A 19,246-nucleotide genomic window follows, 5' to 3' on the forward strand; every position below is an offset into this window, starting at 1 on the left:
TTAGCTAGCTATAGCTGATAATGAATATTCTCCCCAAAGTCTCAGCTAATATAAGTTGTTATTTCAAATTCCAGCAAGGTAACATCATGATTAGACAGGGACAAAAGGCAAATACAAATTTGAGAATATACATGACACAGTACCTTGATGGGGTCTCGGCTCGGACCACTTTGCAGTCAGTGATCCATCCTTGTCTGATGATGACTGTTGAGCTACATTCTGTCATACAGTTTCAGAAGTGGAATTAATTGGGCTATTCTGCAAATGAGTGACTTTTATTGGATTTATTGCTTTTTTTTTGCAAGGAGAATTACTTTTCATTCTAATTGAATGAAAACCTGTATTGCCAAGTGGTACAAATAAATTGATCATATGTTATTTTTATTAAGATAAATGTATTTGTTGAAAAGTTATTTAGGTACCATGACTGATGCTGAAGATGTGGAGATTATTAAGAAATGCTGGTTTTTCAGAAAATTTCTAGTGTGGTTTACATTCACATTCTGGAATTATTATGCTCTCAGTATCCAACTTCATCTGACTTCTCAAAGAGTTTTGGTAATGAACTCAATGTAGAATATTTTTGTTCCTTCTTTGTATTTAAAAATCTGCTTTACATTGGAAAACAGTGTGGAGATTCCTCAAGAAATTAAAAATAGAGCTTCCTTATGACCCTGCCATTGCACTACTGAGTATTTACCCCAAAGATACAGATGTAGTGAAAAGAAGGGCCATCTGTACCCCAATGTTTATGGCAGCAATGGCCATGGTCACCAAACTGTGGAAAGAACCAAGATGCCCTTCAACGGACGAAAGGATAAGGAAGGTGTGGTCCATATACACTATGGAGTATTGTGCCTCCATCAGAAAGGATGAATACCCAACTTTTGTAGCAACATGGATGGAACTGGAAGAGGTTATGCTGAGTGAAATAAGTCAAGCAGAGAGAGTCAATTATCCTATGGTTTCACTTCTTTGTGGAGCATAACAATTAGCATGGAGGACAAGGGGAGATGGAGAGGAGAAGGAAGTTGAGGGAAATTGGAAGGGGAGGTGAACCATGGGAGACTATGGACTTTGAAAAACAATCTGAGGGTTTTGAAGGGGCGAGGGGTGGGAGGTTGGGGGAACCAGGTGGTGGGGAACCAGGGCACAGATTGCATGGAGCACTGGGTGTGGTGCAAAAACAATGAATACTGTTACGCTGAAAAGAAACACAAAATTAAAAAATTTAAAAAAATCTGCTTTATGCATCAAAAAGTAAAATAACACTGTCTCCATTTTTTAAAATTATGTTTTAAAGAATTTATTTATTTGATAGAGAAAGAGAGAGAGAGAGGAAGCAGGACCAGGGGGAGGGGAAAAGGGAGAGAGAGAAGCAGACTTCCCACAGAGCAGGAAGGCCCACATAGGACCACATCCCAGGACCCTGGGATCATGACACAAACTGAAGGCAGACACTTAACTGACTTGACCACCCAGGCACCCTGACATTGTGCCCATTTAAATGTCAATGATTCATCTCTTAAAATTTCAGAACAAAGTATATACTCACTATCATTTGTCTATTTAATCTAGGCTAACACTGCAGAATTATTTTTGACTACTTACAATCTGGTCTTAAGTGACAGAGTTTAATGTGAATTTCCCCCATTGTCTTAGACACTATTCCATATAAACACTTTAATTGTTCCAATTTATGAAATCTGTTTCCACTTCTATGGCCATGCTTCCTAGGATTTTTGGTGTATCCATTGCTGAGGTCAATGTGGGTTTAAGAGCACAGAGGCAATTAATGTTTTGGTGAAACTGAACTTGGGAGATGTAGAAGGCAGACAGAATGTAGCTTGGTGCAAATGGATATGTGTTTTTCCAAATAGTCTAAAAGGAAGAACAAATTAAGTCTGAAGACAGATCTGAAAGAACATGGAGTCTGTACATTTATTGATTAACACTTACCCTCTTAAGCTGGCTATGTTCACTTGATTTGTTTGAACTTCAATTTTTTGTCTTCCCCATAGTCAATAGTGTCCCAAGTAAAAGCATAGAGAACTTACATGTTCCTCATTAAGGACTTAAGAATGAGTAATGTTTTCATATATCTCGTATCTAATCAAGGCATGAAGTTGTAGGGCACAATCAATTACCATTCACAATAAGACTACAAAAAAACCCTTATTAATATATATGCTAATTGTTTTCCTTTGATGTGGTCATAGTCTTCCCAAGGCTGTAGTTACTATATATAAAAATTACCAGATCTTTTGTGACCTCCGTAACACCATTGGCAGAATCAAAGAGAGAGCCACAGTATTCTGTGTGCTTCTGAGCAGACTCCTTATTGCTTCTTACTCCCATCAAGAGACTCATAATCTCACCACCAATATTAGTCAGTTTCAGCTAGGCCCTTTAAGATAGATTCAAAGTTTTAACAGAATAGCTGTTTAATTCTCCTTCACATTTCAGTTTAAGACAGGTGGTTTTCTAAGTAGTGATGCCAGGACCCAGACTGCTACCATTCTAGTTCCATTGTCCATCAGGGATTTGGGGTCTTCTACTGGATCCTCTGTGCCCAAACTATGGGTGGGGAAGAAAGAATGTGGAAGATCATGTACATTCTTATGGGTTCCTGTTGTTGCTGTAATGAACAACCACAAAGTTAGTGACTTAAAACAAGACAGATTTATTATTTGACAATTCTATAAGTCAGAAGTCCTAAAATGGAGGTGTCAGAAGGATAAAAATTCTGAGCTGTGCTTTCTGAAATCACTCTAAATTTATGAATTCTAACCTCAGTGAAGTCGGTGCTGTTCCCACTAATTCTACTACATTTCTCAAGTCCATTGATTCTCAACATTTGTATATATCAGAGTCTCTTGGAGGACTTCATAGAAACATATTGCTAAGTTTCTCATTCAGTGATTCAGGGTAGAAGTAGAGAATTTGCATTTCTAACAAGTTTTTAGGTGCTGCTCCTCTAATAACCACACTTCAGGAGCCCCTACAGTAGTCCATTTGTTCTTGCATTTCTCTGATTATTTCACATCTCCTCTGGCCTCAGATTTCTAACACCTGTTCATTCTTCCCCACTTTTGAGTTGGTGGTAGTCCTGACACCTAACACAGTTTGCTTCTCAAACTGTGAGTGGGGAAGGACAATTCTTTCTTTCTTTATTTTTTATTTTCTTCTTCCTCTTCTTTTATTCCTTTTTTCCTTCCTTCCTCCCTTCCTTCCTTCCTTCCTTCCTTCCTTCCTTCCTTCCTTCCTTTCTTCCTTCCTTCCTTCCTTCTCTTTTTCTAGTATGTTGCTCATTTTTAATTTCTAAATTTTAAAAATTTCCAATATCTTTCTTTGGTAAAATACAATAGGTATATATTATGGTGTACAAAAAAAGAAAAAAGAAGAAAAAGAGCAAAACTGTAAGTTAATTTTTTAAAGTTTTTATTTAAATTTCAGTTAGTTAACATACAGCTGGGGCATCTGGGTGGTTCAGTCTGTCGTGTCTACATTTGGTTCTGGTCATGATTGAGCCCTGTGTCAGGCTCCCTGCTTGGTGGGGTGTCTGCTTCTCCCTCTCCCTCAGTGTGCTTTCTCTCTCTTTCACTCTCAGGTGGCTAAATAAAATCTTTAAAAAACATGTAGTGTAATATTATAAACATTGTTAAGATTACATATTGAACAGACATCAAACATTCTGAAAATTTGCCACAATACTTTCTAAACACGTAAGTTTGTACCTTCATTTCACTGAAAGCCAGAATCCCATGGTTGGTGCATCAGTGCCTTTCTGTAGGTCACAGTCTAGGAACAGTACTTTATATCCCTGAAAATAGAGCAGTCAGAAGCAGCTTCTCTCATGCCCCATTACCACATATCCACCCATCCACCCTTCCCCAGTATTCCCCATTAATACAGGTAAACTATCAGCAGTCTTAGGAAGGTTGAGCCTTTTTGTCTACTCAGTGCAGTTGTTCTAGCATTCTTTCCTCTTCCTCTCAAATTCCATGTTTTCTCTACTGCATGATTCCCATCAGAAAAACCACCACCACCACAACAAAAAAACAGTGGTACTTTTCCTCCTTTAAAAAAAAATTAAAGCCTTTTTGGAACTTTTATTTCTCTCCAGCTATTTCTTGTATAGCATAACTCTTCAGAAGAGCTTATAGTCATAAACCAAACCAAACTAGACCAAACAAACAAAACTATGTTCTCCTGGGAATTGCAGATCCTTCAGTCTATTGGAAGTGTTGGTTCAGAATTAAACTTGATCTTGTATTGCTACTGCTCATCTGTTGTATTAGCATCTTGGTGCTAAAGGATGAGTGAATCTGTCCTCGCAAATATGTTTTTAACAAATAACCCAACCTAGTTTCCTCCCCTCCCACCACCAGTTAAGCCAGGGTGAGGTTTAGTTCAATCATTGTGGCTGTCTTCACCACACCATTAATGAAGACACAAACTGAGCTGGACCCAGCACCAGACTCAACATTATCTAACCACTCACCTCCTGAGAGACCTAGTTAATTGCTATTTCCCACACATCTTTCTTTGCAATTTCTGCTTTAATCTGAGACAATTTCGATGAATGTTTCAAGTGTGATTTCATTAGGTGATGTCAAGCACTTAATAAAAATCAAGATCTATTACAGTTATGTTTTTCCTTCTTCTGCTTCATAATTTCCAAATTAAAAATAACCACATGTCTGGCATGATTTGTCTTGGCCTAGTCTTGATCCTCATTGCCCCCAAAACTGTTATATTCACACTTGCCAATATTTCCTTTTTTAAATATAATTTGCCCAAGATGGTTGTTGACTTTGCCTTGTGAAAATTTACAGGATTGTCATCTCACGTCTTGACTTGTTTCTTCCATTCTTATTCAGTTTCCTGTATTTTCTCAGGACACTGTATTTTCTTTGGTGTGTACTAATGTAATTTATTCTACCTTTCTTTTTAAAGATTTATTTATTTGAGGGAGGAAGAGGCAGAGGGAAAGAATTTCAAACAGATTCTCCACTGAGCACAGAACTTGACACGGGGCTCAGTCTCATGACCCATGAAATCATGTCCTGATGACCTGAGCTGAAACCGAGTCAGATGCTTAACCAACTGAGACTTCCAGGCACCTAATTTACTCTACTTTCTTCACAGCATCTCTTTATTTGACAAAGGAATCATCCTTCTGCCCCCTCTCCCCCACCAAGAAATATTTTCTTTTGCCTTCCCAGGAGCCATTCTCCTCTCTGAGTCTATCCTGAATCTGTGAGCATAAGGATGTATGACTTCTACATATCATTCCCACTGACCTTGATTTTTGTGGATGTGGGAATGGGGGAGGTTATAAAAGGCAATTTAAAGCAAGAAGTCACTGTAATTATTCTTTTCTTTCCTGAACATTTTTTAAGCAGACACACAGCAGCAGCCTGGTGTACTGCTCTGCTTGCCCGAGAGTAAAGGAAGGAAAGAATGTCATCCTCTATGTTTGTCATAGAGGAATTTGACTCTTCTGAGTATATGCCTTGAACCTGAAACTACTGGGATAAGTCTAAGATAATAAAGATTAGAACTGTTCATCTATCCACTTGCCTAAAATGTTAGGATGACTAACTTATCCTGATTTGCCCAGGACTTAACCAGTTTTAACTCAGCAAGTCCTATGTCTTGGGAAACCCCTCAGTCCCAGGTAAACCTAGACAGTTGGTTACCTTATATGGCACAGAAGCATCTTGTTCCTTGTTAGATATCCATGACCAATGACCTCTCCTGGCAGTGTGCTTTCATAGATGTGATACTTTTTTGCCTAACTCAAGCAACACAACTGTCCTCAGTTTGTGATTTGTGGATGTGCATATGTTGAGGGTAGATGGGTGTGGAAAAATGGGAGATGGTCAGGAATTGGGAAGCCAAGAGAAATATAAAATCCTTACAATATACCTATTACACACATATATGCAAACTTCTCTGTTCACACCATCGTTGTATTAGGGCCTTTTGGTCATTGCAAATCTTGCATCAAATATTTAACATGCAGGATCTTCATTACAGACCTTACTTACCATCGATTTGCCAATGCTTACAGGTGAAATTGCAAGATTGCTTTGGCTGGGTGAAATGGGAATGGATGGGAAGCTCTTCTCTCCCCATGTTCTTCCAACTTAGGAAAGTACCAGGGAGTGAACTTCTATATCTCTTCCCACCATATAGTAGCTCTTCTTTAAGGGAGGATAAGTGGCTACTCTGGTTGTCTAGAAGCTAGCATTTAGGCCATACTTTATTTATTTTATATTTAAAATTATCTTATTTTATTTAAATTAATTAACATATGGGGTAACATTAGTTTCATATGTAGAGTTCAGTTATTCATCAATTGCATTTATACCCAAAGCTCATTACATCATATGCTCTCCTTAATGCCCATCACCCAGTTACTCCATCCCCCCACCCACTTTCCCTCCAGCAACCCTCAGCTTGTTTCCTATATTTAAGAGTCTCTTAGCATTTTTTTCCCTCTCTGATTTTTGTCATATTTTATTTTCCCTCTCTTCCCCTATAATCCTTTGATTTGTTTCTTAAATTCCAAATGAGTGAAACAACATAATCTTGTATTTCTCTGACATCCTTTGCTTAGTATAATACCTTCCAGTTCCATCCATGTCATTGCAAATGGTAAGATTTAATCCTTTTCAATGGCTGAGTTTTATTTATATATTTATTTATATTGAAGAAATATATATATATAAATATTTATATATAAATATTTATATATATTATATATAATATATATATATATATAAATATAATCTTCATTATCCATTCATCTGTCAATGAACATCTGGGCTCTTCCTATAGTTTAGCTATTGTGGACATTGCTGCTATAAGTACTGGGGTGTAGGTGCCCCTTCAGATCACAACATTTGTATCCTTTGGGTAAATACCTAGTATACCTAGGTATACCTAGTAGTGTTGGGTCATAGGGTAGCTCTATTTTTAACTTTTGAGGAAACTCCATACTGTTTTCTAGAGTGACTGTACTAGCTTACATTCCCATCAACAGTGTAAGAGGGTTCCCCTTACTCTGCATCATCACCAATATTTGTTTCCTGACTTGTTAATTTTAACCTTTCTTACTGGTGTGAGATGGTATCTCATTGTGGTTTTGATTTGTATTTCCCCAATGCTGAGTGATGTTGAGCATTTTTTTCATGTGTCTATTGTCCATCTGTATGTCTTCTCTGGAGAAATGTCTGTTCATGTCTTCTGCCCATTTCTTGACTGGATTATTTGTTTTTTGGGTGTTGAGTTGGATAAGTTCTTTATAAATCTTGGATAATAAACCTTTATCAGATATGTCATTTGCAAGTATCTTCTCCCATTCTGTAGGTTGTCTGTTGGTTTTGTTGACTGTTTCCTTTGCTGTGCAGGGCTTTTTATCTTAGTGAAGTCCAAATAGTTCATTCTTGCTTTTGTTTCTCTTGCCTTTAGAGATGTGTCTTGCAAGAAGTTGCTGTGGACGATGTTGAAGAAATTACTGCCTGTGTTCTCCTCTAGGATTTTGATGGATTCCTACCTCACATTTAGGCTTTCATCCATTATGAGTCTATTTTTTAGTATGGTATAAGAAAATGGTTCAGTTTCATTATTCTACATTTGGCTGTCCAATTTTCCCAGCACCATTTGTTGAAGAGACAGTCTTTCTCCCACTAAATATTCTTTCCTGCTTTATTGAAGATGAGTTGTCCATAGAGTTGAGGGTCTGCTTTTGGGTTCTCTATTCTGTTCTGTTATCTATGTGTATGTTTTTGTGCACTTATCATACTGTCTTGACAATTACAGCTTTATAATACAGCTTGAGGTCTAGAACTGTGATACCATCAGCTTTGGTTTTCTTTTTCAACATTTCTCTGGCTATCCATTGTCAAAGAAGTCAAACTCTCACTCTTTGCAGATAACATGATACTTTATGTGGAAAACCTAAAAAACTCCTCCAAAAAATTGCTAGATCTTATACAGGAATTCAGCAACATGGAAGGATATAAAATCAATGCACAGAAATCAGTTTCATTTATATACACCAACAATGAGACAGAACAAAGAGAAATTAATGATTCAATCCCACTTAAAATTGCACTGAAACTCATATGACACTTAGTAATAAACCTAACCAAAGAGGTAAAGGTACTGTACTCTGAAAACTATAGAACACTTATAAAAGAGATTCAGGAGAACACAAAGATTTAGAAAACATTCCATGCTCATGGGTTGGAAGAACAAATATTGTTAAAATGTTTATACTACCCAGAGCAATCTACATATCCAATGCAATCCCTATCAAAATACCATCAACATTTTTCAAAGAGCTGGAACAAATAATCCTAAAAATTCGTATGGAAATAGGTCATACTTTAAATTACAGAGTTACCTTTGACCTCTCAAGTTTACAGTTGTCTCAACGCATATCTCTCTTTCATTGTCTTCCTCATGAATCTTTAGGCTCTGGGGCCAGGGCTATCTTCAAAGTCTCTCTGCAAGTTGGTAAGCTTCTCTGCTTGCAAGTGAGTAAGCAAATGGACAAGGAATCTATTCTTCAGAGACAATCTTCCCTCAGGCAGATTCCAAACTTAGTGTGGAATGATGTGGTGGTTATAGTCTCAGGTTCAAGTTACATTCTTGAGTCCAATTTTTAACAGAGTGTGTGTGTATAGAGAGTACATATACTGTTGTAGGCTACTAATATGGTTGATCCCAGTTAAGAAATAGCATCAAGAAACAGGTATTCCTAGCTAAGGTATAAAAGGTAGATCTTTAGAAGAGTTTTTTTTTATTGTTATACATATATTTTTAAAGATTTTATGTATTTATTTGAGATAGAGAAGCAAGAGAGAAAGAGAATGGAGTGGGGTGGGAAGAGTATATGGAAAGGGAAAAGCAGACTCTGTGCTGAGCAGGGAGTCTGATATGGGGCTCGATCCCAAGGACTCGATCCCAGGACCCCAGGATCATGATCTGAGCCAAAGACAGATGCACAATCAACTGAACTACACAGTCACCCCTTTATTGCTATATTTTATTTTTCACTCAGCTGGTGTGGTGGAGGGAACCTAGTTTACTGTGTACCTGTTTACTCTTTGACAATCATTAATCTATTTATCTACATATCTACTTTGGCCTTTTCCACATTGTTATATAATTGGAACCATAAAGCATGTAGCTTTGGTTTTTCCTCTAAGAAATAGATAAAGATTTATCTCTGTCTTTTTTGTGATTTCATAGCTTGTTTATCTTCATCAGTGAATAATATTCTATTGAATGGATGTACCACAGTTTATTTATTCATTCACCTATTGGAGGGCATCGTGATTGCTTTCAGTTTTTGGTTATTATGAATGAAACTACTATAAATATTTACATTCAAGTTTCTTGTGGACACAGGTTTTCAAATCAATTGAGTAAATACCTCAGAGCATGATTATGTGATAGTATGGTAAGACTGTGTTTAGTTTTATAAGAAACTGCAAGATTATCTTACAAAATTGGTACTTTGTTTTTCATTTTCACCAGCAATAAATGAGAATTCCTATTGCTTTGCATCTTGGTATTGTCAGTTATTTGCATTCTAGCATGTAATAGGTTTTTTATTGAAGAAAATTACATGTATAATTGCCACTTTCCCAATAAACATTTGTTCTGCATAGTCTTTCAGAGTACAGACTTACAAGGTTCCATATCTAAATATGCAGTCATGGATACAGCCCAGACATGAGGAAGTAACTTCTGATTAGGCTAGACCCTCTATAAAAACTGGAAAAATCCATCTTCTTTTCCCTCACTTTACCCAGAAGAGACTCAAATGCCTACTGAGATCAAGCAGGTATATTCTGTAATGAGTGGGTCTCCTAGAAGACAATAGTGATGAGGATTGAGACAAAGTTGGAGAAGCAGGTCTTGCCCAAATTTTGAATAGCTATTCTTCTCCAAATGCTTGTTGCCATAGGAAATCAAATGCAGGTGACCAAATCTTCTAATTTTTCAAGAGATGTTAGTCTAAATTCTATATGAAATCTGATTTTTAAAAGTGAGCATCTAGTTAAAATCATCCTAACATATTCTTCAGGGCAAAACAAACACAGAGACTTAAGCTTCTATTTCATCTCTGGTTGAAACCGTTGTGGGCAAAGAGTAGCTTACTCTAGAAGACATTTTTTATTTTATTATTTACATTTTTTAAATTTAAATTTTTATTATTTTTTAAAATTTCAGTAGAGTTAAATACAGTGTCTTATTCCTTTCAGTGTACAGGATGATGATTGAACAATTCCATATATTACTCAGTGCTCATTAAGATAAATGTACTCTTACTCCCCTTCACTGATTTCACCCGTCTCTGTTTCTTAAACTCCACATATAAGTGAAGTCATATGGTATTTGTCTTTCTCTGACTGGTTTATTTTGCTTAGCACTGTATTCTCCAGATACAACCATGTTGTTGCAAATGGCAAGATTTCATTCTTTTTATGGCTGAATAGTATTTCATTGAGAGAGAGAGAGAGAGAGAGTGTGTGTGTGTGTGTGTGTGTGTGTGTGTGTGTATCACAATGGGATATCACCTCGCACCTGTCAGAATGGCTAAAATCAACAACACAAGACACAGCAGATGTTGGTGAGGCTGTGGAGGAAAAGATATACTTGTGCACTATTGGTGGGGTTGCAAACTGGTCCAGTCACTGTGGGAAACAATATGGAATTTCCTCAAAAAATTAAAAGTAGAACTACCCTATGATACAGTAATTAAACCACTGGGTATTTACCCAAAGAATATGAAAACACTAATTCAGAGGGATACATGTAGCCCTGGTCTTTATTGCAACATTACTTACAATAGCCAAATGATGAAAGCAACCTAAATGTCCATTGATAGATGAATGGATAAAGAAGATGTGGTGTATACATACAATGGAAGATATTTTTAAAGGATATTTAATCTGAGAATTGTCATGGTCTGAAGAGATTAAATGGGATATTAGTTAGGAAATCTTTAAGTGTCACAACAGATTATGCCACTTGGACTGAAGTTTTGGCAGTACAGATGGACAGAACTGGACTATTTGCAGGAAGTTTGGGTAGATTTAACTCTATCTGGTGGTAAGTTGGAGAAGGGTGGGTTGAAGTGGGAGTATGGATCAAAACTCTCTCTACATGTTTCTACAGACCTACGAGAATAGATATGCTATTTATTGAGACACAGATAACTGGAAGAGGAGCAAGGGAAAGTGTTACTGACCTGGAAGAACAATTATGGGTATTATTACCTCCATTGTACAGGTAGAGGAACTGAGGTTTTGAGAGATTAAGTAGCTTGCTCAAAAATCACACAAAAAATATATTGCCAAGTCAAAAATCAGACCTAGGACTTTTGAATCCTAATTCCAGATTACTACCACTGTTTCATGATCCCAAATGTGTTTTCATTATTTTTGATCTGAAGTGAATGTCAGGAGGAGAAAAATGATTTCCATTAGGACTTGGTAGAAAGAGTGGCCTCATTGACCTCGGATGGCCTCCAAGCTGGAAAATGAATGAAGAATCACAAATACTTACCCACAGCCCAGATAATGGAAAACATTTCATTGACTGAGTGAAGAATTATAGTTTGTAAATGTTCACTTACTATGAAGAAAGAAAGGGAAGGGAAGAAAGTGAAGAATGTGTAAGAAAACAATTGAAATTACTCATGCAAGACAATAGCAAGTCATGCTTTATCTATTCTAATTAATGCCTACGACCTTTCTGAGTTGAACTCTGGGCTGCTTCTGTGCTGCCTGGTTTCTAATATTCTCAAATATAGTCAGAGAATTGCCCCCATGAGAGATAAGGCAGCAAAGAGAAACAAAGGTATGCTATTTAAGAGAGAGATTTACAAAACAGCTGAGTGGAAGAGGAGGAAGTGAATAAGAACAGAGCCCTAATATGAGAAATGGCTTCATCTTTTCTGATGTCTCTTCTGGGACTTTGTCACCTGCTTGGCTCTCTAAAGTGAAGGCCTCAGACCTTAGAGAGAGTCTCTGCCTCTGAGATGCGTAGCAAGCTAGACAACCAGGTGAGCAGGTGCATATAAAGACTGATTTGAGTCTTTACTGGAAACACCTCTTTACTAATGAAGAAGAGCACTTATGTGGGAAGAGAAACATTTTGATTGATTATTTGAAGGTGGAGGTTGAGACCCTAAAACCATGAATTTAGTCAGTGTCTAGAAATCAGAAGGGTCAGCTACATCACTGCGCTAAGATAATTAATAATGTGTGCTTGCAGCCCAGCAAGGACATGGGAAATGGTGAAAGAGAGCTATTGTCTAATATGACAAGAATAGTTGAGGACATTTAAAGAGAAGGGGTGTTTACTTCTTAATTTTAATTTATTATTATCATAACAGTATAAACCAAACCTCCTGCCATACTAGTTACTCCATGTTCAGTAATACCTGCCACATAACTGCATGTTTTCTGGGGCTTCTGTAACAAAGTGTCACAAAATGGATGCTCAAATAACAGAAATTGTCTCATAGTTCTGCAGATGAGAAGTGTGATATCAAGATGGTGTCAGGTTTGGTTCATTCAAAGGAATCTTAAGTGGAATCTATGCCTCAGCTTCTGGTCACTTCAGGCATTCTTTGGCTTATAGGTGGTGATCTCCCTGTGCTCACATCATTTTCCTTCTATGTGTCTCTATCTCTCATTTCTCATTTCTTTATAAGGACCCTTTTGTAACCTGATCATCTGAAAAGTCCCTCTTTCCAAATAAGGTAATATTCATTATTCTATATTATAATAAGTTACTAAGGGCTAGGAGTCCACCATCTTTTGAGATGGGGGTCACAATTCAACCCAGAACAACAAAAAACATCTGTTTAAGATCTATTTTTGTTCTATCAATTAATTAATTAATGGAGTAACATAGAAGATATTGTGATATCAAGGAAAGGAATGAATTCGACACCAGAGTCAATATATTGAAGAACAAAGATATTACTGGGGGAATCATGGTATGATTAAAAAGAAACACACACACACACACACACACACACACACACACACACACACACGTCAGATAAACCATAGGTAGGTTTTAAGAGATGAGTTATAAGCCAACTACCCTGCCTCTTACTTCCAGGTTTATTACTGAAAAGTATAATTGGGTTTGAGCTATTTCATAAGATAGGGCATATCAAATAACACTTGGGTTACAATTTTTTTCAGTATGAACTTTCACTTTTATACAATACCCAACTCTATTTTACACAAAATTCTTACCCTAGGACAGAGCCAAGATTTGTTCTTACAATGACTGCTAAAGACTTTTGTGGAGAAGGGAAGACAAATTAAACAACCTATACTGTACTTGTCCTTGAAATAACACCCCAAAGCCAGAGGGAATTTATGAAACAACTTTAAGGGTATCTTCACAGTCTCAGCTTCTCTCTCTCCATATTTCAGACAGAAAGTCAGTTATATGCAGTACTTTGCAAACATTTTGGCTCAAGAAATCTTCTAGCACAGTAGGCATGAAGGAATCTTAGAAACTGGAATCTCTGTACCCATGCTTTCTTTGCATTTCATGTGTCCTAGCAGAGCTTAGGAGGTCCATGGGAAATATGCTTGTCTTTGATCAAATCACTGAGCAATAATGTTCAGGTAACTGGGCTCATACTGGGATTCATGTGACTAGCAAACATACCTTGGGAGAGGACATTTGTAGTGTAAATAAGGGAATATTCTCAGGCACTGGGCAGAAAGAATGTGAATTATGAATAGACGTTATAATATGGAGATGAAATATCCATCAGACAGAGAAAGAAGCTACCTGACAGGAAATCAATGAGGCCCTACATTATCCATCTACAACCTTGAAGTGTCAAATATCTCTCTTCATGACTATTGGGCTAATAAAATTGTTTGAAATGAGTAATTTGGATAGAATTTCCTTAGAGTCCAAGGAAGAAAGTTTTCTTTCTATCTTCATGTCATTTTTTAAAACCATGAACCAACTCATTAGCACCTCTGAAGAGGTTTTAAAAGTAGAGAGACTCATCCAAAGAATGACTGAAGTGAGTGACTACCATTTTTTATGGTACAATTCTCCTATAAGAATTTGAACTGATAGCTAGAGTTGAGGAATTTCTGCAGTACATTAATAAAAAAGATTATTTTTAGGCAAAAGGTAAAAGGAAGTGGTATTGTCTATTCTCAGGGAATAGCTTGGAACAAAAGAGCAGCACTAGTGGCCACAGCTCAGATTGGAGAAGATGATGTTATGAGTATGATTGAGCCATCTGAAGTCAAATTCTTGACAGTTGAGGACCTGGAGAGTAAAGAGCTATATGACTTCCACTTCTACTTTTGGGAGGAGGTAGTCATTGGAAGATGACTGGTGATTACACTCACAAATTGCTCTCTGTACTTGGGCCTGTGGCGATTACACTGGTAATGGCTCAGGACATTGTGTCACATTGGTGGGGATGAACCTAGCCATGGAAAAAAGTAGTACCCAGGTCCAAGTGGGGAGTACATATGAAGCAGAATCCTGGGACGGATGAGGGGAAATATCCTTTGTTGGCTATGAGGAATGATGATGGATATTTCTTAGGAAACTGTGCTTTGGTCACAAGAATCTGGCTTGAATTATGTGGAAGCTGAGGGTTTGGAAGGATGAGAATATGCATGCAGATTGGAGAGCTGAGTCATCCATTTCTCTGGTAGTGATTAAACTTAGTTGCTATAGCTTCCCATTCCTTTTCTGGAGGTAAAGACTTCAAACAGAATGAAGTGGATAGGCTCCCCTCCATAATAATATGTCTTATTATTGTTTGGATGTATAAGTTCCAGAAGTGAGTCCTGACTCTTAGTATGAATAGGAATATTGGAAGATAAAATCTGGGATTCAGCCCACTATTCTGGACAAATTAAAGGTATAGAAACTTTCTTTATGTTGGAAGAGACCCAATTAGAAATTAGCATCCTTGTGTGGAATGTGGGAAGAAAGAAACATCCAGTAAGAAAACAAGGGTGGAAGTTTCTTAGTTGATCAAAGGAGGGATGTGGCATCTGATTCAGCATCTGAATGGGTGGCAAAATTCCCCATACTTTCAGATATTTCACGTGGAGGTGTCTGAAAAGTAGATTGATCCTGAGAAGTTTACATATGGAAAGATGTGGGATACCAATCCTATGGAGAATCATGTTTAAGCCAATTTCACTGGAAATGGAAAAGAGAGGATACCTTAGTTGACTTCCACTTGATTGTCATGTTTGAGCTTATAAATAGCCTTAAGCACAACCAGCCAGGAAAGAATGGGGGCAGGGAGTCAGATCCAAGACACTACAATGTGTTGCCATAAGGATATCAAGAATCCAATTTGGGGGCACCAAATTGCCTTCAATTCATGACCTACCTTCAGCTCAGGTCATGATCCCAGGGTCCTGGGATCGAGTCCCACATCAGGCTCCCTGCTCCTTGGAGAGTCTACTTCTCCCTCTGACTTTCTCCCCTCTCATGCTCTCTTTCACTGTCTCCATCTCAAATAAATAAATAAAATCTTAAAAAAAAATCCAATTTGGGAAACAGGGCACCTTCATCTCATCCTGGAGAAGCCATGTGCTTCTGTGGGAAGAGCTCAGGTGTTACATGGTCAGACAGACATGGGTTTGCATCCTGTATCTCCTAGGCCAGTTACATGACCTAATCTGGTATCTGAGTCTCACTTCCCTCCTCTGAAAAATACAAGATTTCTGTCAAGATTAACAAGAATGTATGTAAAGCTCATAGAAGGCACTTTGTAGAGCAGGATGTCCTGTACATAATAAGAACTCAGTGCGATTTTGCAATAACAGTATTTTGTAAATTTGAGTAAAGCACATTTATCCTTGTGTATGTACTTGTCTCTGAAATCTACTCCAAGCATCACTATCTACCCTCAGGAGTCAGGCTGTTTCCTCCCATCCCCTCTTGAGGCAGTATGGTCGTTGAGAGTGCAAACTCTGGTGTTAGCTTGCCTGGATTAGATGCCTGGGTCTGTCATTTACAACCTGTATGGCTTGCGTAGGTATCTTAGCCTTTCTCGGTCTTATTTTTCATATCTGTAAATTGGAGATTATAACAATCCTGAATCCTCTGAAAGAACTATACGTATATCTGTGTGAAGCTCTTAGAAGAGTCATAAATGCTCAATGAATGTTTATTGTTATTGCTATGGATTTATTTTCATACATCACAACCAAGAGACACATTCTTCCGATATCAGTAGAGAGGGGCTGAACGTGGGCATCCCTCTGACACTGTGCTTCAAGGAACTATTAGACTGATCTGAAACTGTCTCCAGAACATACCAATTCTGAGACCTGCTGAGGGTCTTATGGAAGCCCAACCATATTAGCTCATGATAAACCACCATGTATGTTATTGTTCATGTATGAAGAGTTTTCCAAAGGTCAGGGTCAAGCTTCAAAGTCTCATAATGCCCCTTCATGCAGTGAATGAATGATCATTCATTCACTCAGTCATTCATTCATCAAATGTTTATTGAGCACTGATCTTACCAGGCAACAAATCTGTTGTGGATCAGCTTGGGAAGCCATATTGGGAGGAGGGTAGGAGCCAAGTGGGAGGTGATACAGTATCACTGATGTCCTTGTTTCTACAATGACAGGGAGTAGAGTGGGAGTGATTACAGGAAATACAGCATCCTGGACAAACCACATGCAGATTCATAAGAGAATTCTGGGCAGCTGAGTTTCTGCCTGACTGGGGTTCAGGGGTGGGTCATTGATAATATTTCCTGAGGTTTGCCTCTTTCTCACACAGACCACTTTGTCTTCTGTTTTATTAAAGATAGGATGTATGCCAAAAGGGGAAGCAAGCTTTAAGTACAGCTCAGAATAGAAAGTGAGATCTGTACTTGGCTGAAGGCCATTCTTGCTGCTCTTCCATTGGGCGCCCCTCTCATTGGCTGGGCTTCCCGCCCGCCAGGGCAGCCTCAAGGTGACTGCTCTCGGGTTCACCACTTGTTTACTCTCTGAATGTGCAGGAAAAGAATTGAATGCATGCTCTCCTTCCATCCTACCCTCTCACACGGTAGTGTCCTCTGAGTTAAAGCTTTTAATGCCCTCTGCTTTTTTCAAGAAAATGTTTTGAAATGCTGATTTTCTGAGGAAAATACAAACAAACCTATAATTCCATACTTGGATGTAGATTTTGCTGACTTTGTAATCAAGCACTCTCATGTCACTATTTTATTTTCCATCTAGCAACACCATCAGGCAGGTAGGGAATTTGCGTCCATTCCCATGGAACACTGTTGTGCTGGGGACGCGGTTTGGACTGTATAGGAACATTCCTTTACTATTTCAGATACAGTAGTCCCCCCCTCCCTTAGCTATACTTTTGATTTCCGAGGCTTCAGTCACCCTCAGTAAACCTGAAAACATTTTATTTTATTTTTTAAAAGATTTTATTTATTTATTTGATAGGCAGAGATCACAAGTAGGCAGAGAGGTAGGCAGAGAGGCAGGCAGAGAGAGAAAGAGAGAGAGCAGGAATCAGGCTCCCTGCTAAGCAGAGACTCCGATGCGGGGCTCGATCCCAGGACCCTGGGATCATGACCTGAGCTCAAGGCAGAGGATTTAACCCACTGAGCCACCCAGGCACCCCCTGAAAACATTTTATAACATTTTTGATTTTATTATATATTTTTAATAAAACATTATATATTTAATAAAACGTGACTTCATTATATATTTATATAACTCTTGACTTCTTGCCATTTGTTTGAGTTTTGTTCTCCTTAATTGTAAAGATTGATGTTTTTTAAATTTTTACTTTAATTTCAGTCAGTTAATGTTACATTAGTTTCAAAAGTACAGTATAGTGATTCAACAGTTCCATGCATTACTCTGCTCATCACTACAGGAGCACTCCTTCATTCCCATCACTTGTTTCACCCATCTCCGTTCAGGTACCCATCACCTTGTTCTTCATATTTAAGAATCTCCTCCTTGGTTTGTCTATTTTTCCTTTGCTTGTTTATTTCTTAAATTCCACATATGAGATAAATCATATGGTATTTTTCTTTCTCTGACTTATTTTGCTTAGCATTATACTATTTAGATCCATCTATGTTGTTGCAAATGGTATGATTCCGTTCTTTTTTATGACTGAGTAATATTCCTGGGCGCACATATGTTTCCTTTCTCTTGTTGATGTGAAATATTTCATTGATTGATGTGTGAATGTTGAACTGCCCTGGTGAATGAGTTTTTTTCTTTTAATGTATTAGATTTAGTTTGCTAGTATTTTGTGGAGGATTTTTGCATCTATGTTCATCAGAGATGAACCTGTGGAAATTCATGAAATTCAGCCCCTCTTGCTTTCCAAGCCAATTGCTATGGAGATTCATTTCCCCCTTGCACTCCCTTGTGTGCTAGTCTGTATCTCACCTTCTCTGTGACCATGGCACCCTCCCCACTGCAGTGGTCATGACCTGTTTCTCTCCCAAACCATATCTTGGCCCTTTCTACATTCTTCGATGGGGCTTCTTCTTTAGTTTTAGTTGTGCAGTTTCATCTGCCAGTTTTCAGATCAATTTCTGGGGTATTTAAGATGATTTGATAGTTACCTAGTTGTGCCTTTGGGAAGAGGTAAGCCTAGGATCCTTTTGCTCTGCTGCCATTTTCACCCTCCTTTCCCTCAACAAGCCTTGGTTGGAAGCAGGTGATCCTCCTTCTCCTATATTGTCAGAAGGTCAAGAGTAGCCTACCCAGTGCTATGTCACAATGCTTATACTGTTCACCTCACTTTATCTCATACCCTAGACATTTTATCATCTCACAACATCACAGGAAGAAGGGTGACTACAGTATAATAAGTTATTTTGAGAGATAGAGAAAGTGAGAGACCACATTCACTTAACTCTTTTTCATAGTATATTGTTATAATTGTCCTATTTTATTATAATAATTGTTGCTAATCTCTTACTATGTCTAATTTATAAATTAAACTTTATCTTATGTATGTATAAGGAAAAAAAAACATAGTATATATAACATTTAGTACTATCCATGGTTTCAGGCATCCCTTGCAGATAAGGGAGCCTACACTTGTGTTATATTCAGAGGTGAAATTTCAATAAACAATGGGGTCATGACTTGAAACTGTATTTCCTACTTTCTACCCCAGTTTTCTTGCTGCTACTCCAAGTGCT

General features: G+C 37.8%; 1 long non-coding RNA gene across 1 annotated transcript; it reads right to left on the minus strand.

The window, feature by feature from the left end:
- Positions 1–3,471: 3,471 nt before the first annotated feature.
- On the minus strand, positions 3,472–18,749 carry LOC131807509 (uncharacterized). Its single transcript, XR_009344516.1, has 4 exons — positions 18,662–18,749; positions 16,587–16,684; positions 3,738–3,823; positions 3,472–3,625 (listed from the first exon to the last, which is right to left on the minus strand). It is a non-coding gene; the product is annotated as an uncharacterized LOC131807509 (long non-coding RNA).
- Between the last annotated feature and the right edge of the window lie 497 nt (positions 18,750–19,246).

Source organism: Mustela lutreola, chromosome 9 (assembly GCF_030435805.1).
Source record: "Mustela lutreola isolate mMusLut2 chromosome 9, mMusLut2.pri, whole genome shotgun sequence".
Classification (NCBI taxonomy): domain Eukaryota; kingdom Metazoa; phylum Chordata; class Mammalia; order Carnivora; family Mustelidae; genus Mustela; species Mustela lutreola.